The following is a 10,376-nucleotide window of genomic DNA, read 5'->3' as shown; positions in this document are numbered from 1 at the left end:
TAGAAGTGATTTTCTTTCTTTATTATTTCTTTTTTTTCTTCATCTCATTTTCTCTTATCTTTTATTTCTTTTCTCTCTCTCTTGTTCTCTTTCTCTCTCCCTCCTTTGGAAAGTTGGGACAAAGATTATTTTTGGTATTTCACTTCAGAAACCAGTGTTATTCTCCTAATCCTTCAATTTTCTAAATACAAAAATTTTATTTATTTTTTTATGTAACATGTCCCTCTTCCCCTGTCCCTAAGAGTATGATTTGGTGGTCCTTATTTTTGTATTCTTTTTAGTATCATCTAGCATCAGTTCCCCTAAATGATTGTATTAAGTCAGTAACTGTTATTTCATTTTTCTTGCCAATGATTGGTTTAGAAAAAGGCATGTGACCTAATATTGGTCTATGAGATTTGAGAAGTCCAATGGAAGTTCCTGGGAAAGTACAATTTTACAGACTATCTTTTCACTTAGCTGTCTATTAAATAATTTCACATTGTTAAAGTCTTCATAATTTTTTACTAACAAAAACTTATTTGTACAAGAAGAATAGCTATTTTACTTAATTATTTAAATGTTGAGCAATAGGCTGTGCTATGTAATTCTTTCTAATTTTTTACTGTTATACACATTTTTAGAGATTTAGTCACTACCTTTTTGAAATATATTATTTAAACTGCATGCATTCCCAGAATGGAATTATTAGGTAAAAACTAGACAACATTTATGTTTCTTGACTTCCAAAAAATTGCCATCAGCAGTTCAGAAATTTTTATTCTGTTCACACCTTTGAAACCACCGGACATTATCCATTTTTGCTAATTTGTCTGAATTTACTTTTCTCTGATTCTTGGCAAGTTTAAACATTTTTTTTCTCACATATTTAGTAGTTGAATTTTTTTTTTGAACCTTTCTCATCATTTCCTTTCTGTAGATTATTTATGGGGCCTTATTTCACTTAAATAAATATTTGGGATTGATTCATATAATATAGTTATTGGCCCTTATTTACTGAAAATATTATATACTTTCCCATTTGAGCCACCTTATTTTGAGTGAAGAAGTTTATAACTTTAATGTCATCAAATTTGTTTATTCTTCCTTCATGATTTCCTTCACTGTTTTTTAGCATAAAGAGTCCTCTCTCAAATCCCCCAAATCCAGTGAATATTAAATTCCTCATCTGGTTTCCCTAACATTTTATTTTCATGTTTAATTATTTTATCCACCTGGGATTGCTTTTGACCAATATTCAGAGTCACAAAAAAGACTTGATTCATTATTTTTTCCCAAATGCTAACTGGCTATTCAACTACCATTTACTGAGTAATCCTTTGCTTCCCTGCTGCTTTGGTAAAATAAATCTTACATATAATAAAATCTGTATACGGAGGACTCTCTTCTGCTCCATTTAGCTTTGCTTTGTAGCTTGCAAGACACTTGAACATACATTATCTGATTCCATCCTTCCTACCCCACACTGATTGCCTGGTTCAACCCCTGCTGCTCCTCCTGCAATGAAGGCAAACATCAAGCAATCTGACTTGTCCCAAGTCTCTCTTATAGATGGAAAACAGAACCGTGAAAGGCGAAGCCAAATCTTAACTAGCCCTCCCAGCCATTTAGTATTGGGGAGAAATAAAAAATTTCAGTCTTCCCTAGCCCTATGCTCTGGGACACCTCATTCCCACAGTGGGGAAAACATTGGTTATCATTTGTTTTGGCCTCAGGGTCATCTGTGGGCCTCCTTCCGGGTTAGCCCAAACTACAAAGCACCTGTACACACACATTCACCTTTCAGGGTGCTTGGGAAGCTTCCGCAGCTATAACAGAGGGGGAGCGAGCTGCGGGTGCAGAACAGCCGTCTGCGTCTGCGCTTCTCAGCCCGTGTGTATTTGGCACTGACTGAGAACTCTGCTTTCTGTCAGTGCATTTGCGCAGTGACACATATTCTCCGGTGATTAGATTAACGCTGGCAAAGCCAATATGAAAAACCCACACAGATTACCACTGTCACCCGCAGTAATTACATTTATTCATTTCCATTTAGCCAAGTTTGTACAAGCCGAGCAAGGGGCCAAATAAGCAATAAACACAGAGGCAAGAAATTAAAATGCTGATCTGTTTGCTGTGAAAACAATCAAACTATCATCTTTCTTTAGGCACCTCATTCATCATCGGATAGGGCCACACTGGTGAAATGGAGGTGGGGAGCCTAATGTTATTACATGTAAATTCACTAACATGAAATTACTGCCCCTGATGTGATTTTACTAATAAATTAGTTCATTTCTACCTTTTCGCTAGAGACTTTAGGGACCGTGGAGAATTGTACATGTACCTTGTAATCTCGCCTGCTTTATTTCAGGCTGGCTAGCTGTTAAATTTCTGTTTCTTTTCACTCCCTCCCATCTGATTCTTTAGCTTCCTTGCTATGCCTTATTGGATAAACATGCCATACAATTTGTTGTCTTCACATGTAGTTTGAAAATCAGCAGCTTAAGAACAAATTTCCTTTCTCAGGCAATGAGAACAGAATAGGGAAGCATAGTGAAAATAATGGCTCTTGCAGCTAGTTGGCAGCTATTATTAATTCATTGTTGGGTGTGGTGGTTTTTCTCATTTCTGTATACATTTTCAATTTTAAAACAGAATGGAACCAAACTTTGCCATGTCAAGTAGTTATTGAAGCAAGGAAATCAATCTGCAAGCAGCTCCCCATTCTTGCTTGCCTCTCTGCTGGGTCTTCACATAGCAGAGAGCGCTGTGGAAGGGCAGCCAATGGCTCACAGAAGAGACCGCTGGGTCTGCTGGCATCCGCCCCCTCCCTGGGACTTGCATTGTGTGGCCCTTGCTTATTGTTAATGGTCCATGTCTGGACATAGAATATTTCATTTATTTTTTTAAGATTTCATCGGCTCTGCTGTTTATCCCCATTCCAATATCACAATCTGTTCTTGCAAGATTACAAATGTTTTCTATGAAAATGACTTTGATGCCAACAGTGAAGGAGCTGAGATACTAAGAGAACCGCAGAGGGAGAAGGAGACACGCCTTTGGTGGGAAACTCCTCCTTCTGCCCCCAAATGGAAATTCTGTGAGATATGGCTCAATGTAAAGCCTTAGGGAAATATAAAATATACACAATAGTATATTCATGCTTTGTGCAGCTAAAATGTATTAAAAAGAGTTTCTTTGATGCAGTGGTTCAGTGAAAATCCAAGATTCAGAAATCGTAGACATTATATATTACTCCCACTTCACACATGATCGTTGAATGAAGTTCTCTCATCCTCTCCCTGAAAATAGTATTAATTAAATTGATGTATTAGGGAATAAACTAACACAATCAGGAAATAAGTGACTTCTATACTCTTTGATCTGAATTTAACTTTACACAATGCAAAGTTATGTAACAAGAAAAATTGTGTATCCGATTTTTTTTCAGAAAAAATCAATGAGACTTAAGTACCTGTTTAGAATTAATAGAAATAGAGTATTCTAGCTAATTAGACATTTTTTTAAATGAGTGGAATATTTGGAGTACCCATCGGCAGCCGTCCGTCTCGAGAGACGATGGCGTAGCTTCTTGAGAGTCTATCTGCACCGCCGAGAATGGCTGTGCAGTCCGACTCGGGAGTGACAATCCCTGCCGCACTTGTTACAGGTGAAGGCAGATGGCTGTTGTTGCTGCTGTTGACGCTGCTTCCGCCTCGATCTTTTCTGGACCGCCTCCTCGTTGCGCACAGCCTCTGCGCGTGACGTACCTTGCCTGACCGCGAGCCTCCAGGCTAGACGGTCGTCTGCTTGAACTTCCCATGTGTTGAGATTGATGGAGCATTGTGTCATGTCCTTTTTGCAGATGTCTTTGAACCGCAGTTTTGGGCGCCCTGTCATCCTCTGGCCTTCTGCTAGCTCGCCGTAGAGGAGGTCTTTGGGGATACGGCCTGCATCCATTCTTTTGACATGGCCGAGCCACCTGAGGCGTCTCTCACTAAGAACTGCATGCAAACTGCTCATGTTGGCTCGCTTCAGCACCTCGGTGTTGGGGACCTTATCCTGCCAGGCGACATGCAGGACGCGTCGTAGGCACCTCATGTGGAAGCTGTTGAGTTTCCTTTCATGCCTTGCGTAGGTGGTCCACGTCTCGCTGCCATAGAGGAGAGTGCTGAGTACGCAGGCTTGGTAGATGCGCAGTCTGGTTTTCTCAGTGAGGCTGGAATTGTTCCACACTCGCCGGTTCAGTTTGGCCATAACTGTGGCTGCCCTGGCGATTCTCCAGTTCACCTCCAAGTCAACTGACAGAGAGCTTGAGATGGTGGACCCGAGGTAAGTGAAGTCGTTGACAACCTCCAGGGTGTATCCATCGATGGTGATGCATGGGGGAGTCCCCGTGCCTTGAGCCATAACATTCGTCTTCGTCAGGCTGATGGCTAGTCCGAACTCCTTGCATGCGTGGGAAAGGCAAGTGACTAGCTGCTGGAGTCCCTCTTTGGAGTGTGATGTCAAGGCTGCGTTGTCGGCGAAGAGCATCTCACGGATGAGCACCTCTTTGACTTTGTTCTTGGCTCGTAGACGGGCCAGGTTGTAGAGCTTGCCATCGGATCTGGGGTGAATGAAGACACCCTCGCTGCAGTCCTTAAAGGCGTATTGGAGGAGCATGGAGAAGAAGATTCCGAACAGCGTAGGCGTGAGGACGCAGCCCTGCTTTACTCCGCTGCTGACTGGGAAGGCCTCAGAGGTTGCGCCGTTGTAGGACACCATGCTGTGCATGTTGTCGTGAAAGGACATGACCACAGCAAGCAGATGTGGTGGACAGCCAATCTTCCGTAGCAAGCTGAAGAGTCCGCTTCGACTGACCAGATCAAACGCCTTCGTGAGGTCGATAAAGGTGAGGTAGAGTGGTTTATGCTGCTTGTGACACTTCTCCTGCAGCTGGCGTAGGGAGAAGATCATGTCCACTGTTGATCGGCCAGCTCTGAAGCCACACTGGGACTCTGGGTAGACGCGGGAAGCAAGGGTCTGCAGGCGGGCAAGAGCGACCCGGGCGAATACTTTGCCGACGACGCTGAGGAGAGAGATGCCCCGGTAGTTGTTGCAGTCGCTGTGGTCTCCTTTGTTTTTGTACATGGTGATAATGTTGGCGTCTCTCATATCCTGGGGGATGTAACCCTCCTTCCAGCAGAGACAGAGTAGATGATGGAGCGGCTGTAGCAGGACTGGTTTCCCGCTCTTTAGGATTTCTGGAGGGATTCCGTCACTTCCTGGTGCTTTCCCGCAAGCGAGGCGGTCGATGGCTTTGCCGAGCTCTGCCGCAGTAGGTGGGGTGTCTAGCTCCTCCATGACTGGTAGGTCTGGGATGGCGTTAAGAGCAGTGTCTGTTACGGTGTTCCTCGTTGTGTACAGCTCGAGGTAGTGCTCAGTCCACCACCGCATTTGCTGTTCCTGGTCAGTGATGACCTCACCTGTCTTGGACTTAAGGGGGGCGATCTTGGAGGGGATTGGGCCTGTTGCCTTCTTGATACCCTCATACATTCCTCGTGCGTTGCCTATATCGGCGGCTTCCTGGATGCTTCTGCACAGGTTTAGCCAATAGGTGTTGGCACAGTGGCGGGCGGTCTTCTGGACTTTGTTCCTGGCAGCCCGTAGAGCTTGAAGTGTACTGGGAGTGGGCGTGGCCTTGTAAGCCAGTAGGGCCTTCCTCTTAGCCTCGATCACGGGTTCCATTTCTTCCCAGTGAGCCTCGTACCAGTCAGCGTTCTTCTGCTCTTTCTTCCCGTAAGCAATAATGGCAGAGTTGTATATGGCGTCGTGGAGACGTGGCCAATTGGATTCGATAATGTCATCTGCCGCCATTCCCTCGCCGAGTGCATCTTCCATCCTGTTGATGAATTGCTGGGTCTTAACTGGGTTGCTGGCACAACTGGTGTTGATGCGTGGGCGACCCTTCATCTTGGAGTGGTGCAACCTCTTCGGCATTATGCGCACCTTGCTTACCACGAGGGCATGGTCCGTGTCGCAGTCTGCACTGTGGTAGCTGCGGGTGAGGAGGGTGCTGCCAATATCCGTTCTTCTGGTGATGACGAGGTCAAGCTGGTGCCAGTGGCGGGAGCGGGGGTGCCTCCATGACACCTGGTGGATCTCTTTGCACTTGAAGAATGTGTTTGTCACGCACAGGCTGTGGTGACACGAAAGCTCAAGCAGTCGCTGACCATTCTCATTGATCTTTCCTCTCCCAAAGTTTCCGAGGCAGGTGGGCCAGGCCATGTGGTCAGCTCCTACTCTTGCGTTGAAGTCTCCAAGGAGATAAAGAGCGTTACTTCTGGGGATCTTGGATAACACTTCGTCCAGTGCATGGTAGAACTGTTCTTTCTCTTCGGTGGTGGCGCAGAGGGTTGGGGCGTATGCGCTAAGAATGCTGACTGGGCCGAAAGTTGTTGACAATCGGAGGGCAAGTAATCTCTCTGTGCCTCCTGTGGGTGGCTCTATGGAGTTAACAAGCGTGTTCTTCACAGCGAACCCAACACCGTGCTGTCTTGGTTGGTCCGGAGACTTCCCTTGCCAGTAGAAGGTGTAGTTGGTTTCTCTGATAGTTCCGTTGTCGGCCAACCGGGTTTCCTTTAGAGCCGCAATGTCGAGTTTGAAAATAACTCTGTCAATACATGCCTATTGATCAATTACTGTGTACAGAACCCTAAGCTAAGTGCTGAGCCAAAAAAAAAAAAAAGAAAAGAAAAGAAAAGAAAAGAAAACCCAAAAATAAATGTCTTGCCTTTTAAAATTTAAGATAATTAAGATTCTTTTAGTTCTATAGTAACCTGACCTTATTACAAATCCACAGAACCTTACGCTCTTCTTTCATAGTACTTACAACAGTTTGCCATTATATGTTATTTATTTGATTATTTCCATAGTACCTATCTTCTTAATTAGACTGTTCTTCATTACAGCAGGGACTGTTTCAGGTTTTCTCATTGTTGTATCCTCATTGAACACATACTGAACATTAAATAAATAAGAATTGAATACATGAATGAAAAACTGAATTGCACAATCCTGTGGAAACAGAGATAGTATAGAAGACTGCTTTGAATCAGTATTGTTGCAAAACAAGAATTATCAAGAATTATTTATGAGCATATATTATATGTTAGGTAGTCTTCTAAGTGCTGAGGATTTAGCAGACAGACAAAAACTCTTACTTTTGCAAAGCTTATACTTTTAGTGTGTGGATAAAATAAGATGTTTCAAATCATGAGTGATATTTTGTTATATTTTTATATAAATCTCTGTATTAAAGGTTGATCTATATTGGAGCAAATAATACATTTCCATTTCAATATTCTTAGTGCAGTACTAGGTTTAAGAAATTGTACATATGTCTATATGTAAAATATAAGCTTTTAGATAAGCATATAAGAAAAATATTATATATGTGTATATGTATGTGTGCATATATATATTCCTGTAGTTAACAAAAAGCCCTCAAATATCAATACCACACTGCATACTTCCTTTATCTTCTCCCATTCATACTCATCTAATCTGATTTTTCTGCACTAAATGATGTTGAGAGTCCTTTCCTACTCTGATACCGTCTGCTTTCATGGATTTATCATCTGATATGAAGACAATTACTGTGGTCTGACTATCTGTCTCCTTGGATCCATCCTGGCCAGAGGAGTGACTGCACTGCCTTCTGGACATTCTACATTCATTGTCATCTCCTTACCTTCGCTCATGTTCTCTCCCTTCTCTGTTCCTTCTCTTCTCTTCTCTTGGAATTCACTCACACATCATTTTGCACCTTCTACACAAAGGTATCTCTGACCTGACCACCAAATAACTTCTCATTTCTCTAAGTTTGTTGCTCATCTGGCAAATAATTCCATTCTGCTTGGGACAATCCCACATTGCCATTAAAACATTAACTCATTTTTTTCACACTTATTTTTGCACCTTGTGTTTCCTTTCTCCAACCTGAATTTGATCTCACAAGAAATATTTTTATCATCCATAGTGCCTGCTCTATTACTGTGCCCATCTTAACCACTCAAAAAATTTTTATTAAATGAATAAACAGATGAATAAAATCTAAAGTTTGGGTCTTTTTTGAAAATTTCTTGTGGAAACTATTCATTAAATTGATTTCATTCTATCTACACCAACAATATCTTTGTCCTGCATTTTACCTTCTCATTTCTGCTTCAGAACCAAAAACGAATAGAAGAACCATGTTATTTGCTAAATTCTCTGAAGTATCCATCTGTGTCAGATGAACAGACACAGATTAATCACCTGCATTTTAAACTTTCTCCAAACAATCTGTTATTTTTTATGTTTTCTCTCCACATTAAATTTCTAATCATTGAATGCTTTAGAAAGTGCTACTTTTGTATGTTGATAAAGTGCACAGAAGATAAAGTTTGCCATTTGAATCATTTTTAAGTGTACAGTTCAGTGGCATTAAGTACATTTGCTCATTTGTGCCACCATCACCACTATCTTCATAACTTTTTCTCCATACCAATCTGAAGCTCTGCACCCATTTAACAGTAACTCTGCATCTTCTCTCCCCTCTAGAGATATGACTTTTAGTATCATATCAATACAGCTTAATTGTAATTTCATTAAAAATTGTATACTTCCTCAAAAAGGAATTACTAAGGCATGTTGTAAAAGTAAGAATGGCCACATAGAGATAAAAACAATTCACACAAGAGAAATAGAAGGTGTCTTCTGTTTTTAGTACATTCTTTCTCTCCTTCAATGATTTATAAAAGAAGTCCACAAGACAGAAATTAGCAGCTTCAGATTTTATAGATTTTTGGTAAATGAGGACTTGCAAAGTACAACATACCCCCAAGTTGTGCTATTTTATCCTGCTTTAATTCTTCTGGTAACAAATCTCTTATTAGGAGAGAGGCTTTATCCTTTATCTTACATGATTATTAAGAATCATGTTTCAGAATATGTATTTTAATTTTTTCCAATCTGACAATTCCGTTTTGAACTGAATTTTATCTACCTATCGTGTCTTACTAGTTTTCCTGACTTTATGCTCTACCAACTAAGGCCTGAAAAAAAGGATTGGAAAAGTAAGGCATTTGTTCCCCCAAAATAGTTTCTGCTGATGACTCAGTCCTTGTCTTGGATTCAGTACATCCACTGCCTTATTAGTTGAGAAGAAGAGAAGGGATGAAAAAATTTTTTTTTCTTCGGAGTAGAATTGATGGGAAATCTGTTGCATACACACCAGAAGCAGAATGCATAATAGGAAAAACCAGCATTTATTCTTCTATTATTCAGAGGAGTGATCAAGAAAGATAAGTGATTTCCAAAAACACATGCGACTCAGAGAATAAAACAAGAAGACTCTGCAATAATTAGGTCTAAAATGATTAGGTTCAATGTCATTTATAGACAAAAACAAAAACAAACTGCTCACCCTAGTTAGTGTGGTTCAGTTGGTTGGAGCATTGTCCAGTAATTGAAAGGCTGAGAGTTTGATTCCTGGTCAGGACACACACCTAGGTTGTGGGTTCAATCCCCAGTCCAGGTACATATGATTCAGGGCACATACAAGAAGGCAACCAATCAATGCTTCTCTTGCTCATGGATATTTTTCTCCCTTTCTCTCTCCTTTCCTTTCTCTCTAAAAGCAATTTAAAAATGTCCTCAGGTGAGGATAAAAAGAAAAAAAAAGATTAGTTTCAACCATTAAGAACTTGATAAAAAAGTAAGAAATACTTGGCCACCGCACCAGTAAGGATGGACATACAAGGTAATACCCTGAATCAGTTCTGGTTCCGCTAAGAATGCCAGCCATGCTAGCTTGCAGCCTTGAGCACCAAAAGTTCTAGAAGACTGGTTGCTGATGTGCTCTGTCTGTTGTATTGGGTGCACCTGCCCATATGAATAGTAAAGTATTTGGACACAGCTACATGAAGTATACAGTGAAGTTTTCTTTCTTTCTTTTTTTTTTTTTAAGATTTCATTTATTTAATTTTAGAGGGAGAGGGAGGGAGGGAGAAAAAGAGGGAGATAAACATCGATTGGTTGCCTCTCACACACTCCCAACTGACTGGGAATGGAATCTGCAACCTTTCTCTTTGCAGGACAATGCCCAACCAACTCAGCTATACCAGTCAGGGCAGTGAAGTTTCCTAAAAAGTGGAAAATTGCTGCTTGCCAACAAGGTACATTGGATAAATTAGATGATAATATCTGGAAATTCCAAGAAGCAAGCATGTATTGGTAAATTCAAAAGTGTTACTTTTGCTAAGTTATGAATTGTGAGAAAGTGTGACAGGATCAGATTGAAAACTGAGAAGATGGAAAGCTGTGAACATATCTGTGTTTGTATGCTGGTCCCTTGGATTCCCTCCATT

This window comes from Furipterus horrens, unplaced genomic scaffold (assembly GCF_987537825.1).
Source record: "Furipterus horrens unplaced genomic scaffold, mFurHor1.1.pri manual_scaffold_6, whole genome shotgun sequence".
NCBI lineage: Eukaryota > Metazoa > Chordata > Mammalia > Chiroptera > Furipteridae > Furipterus > Furipterus horrens.
The sequence above is the reverse complement of the archived record's forward strand: the minus strand, read 5'-3'. Positions refer to the sequence as shown.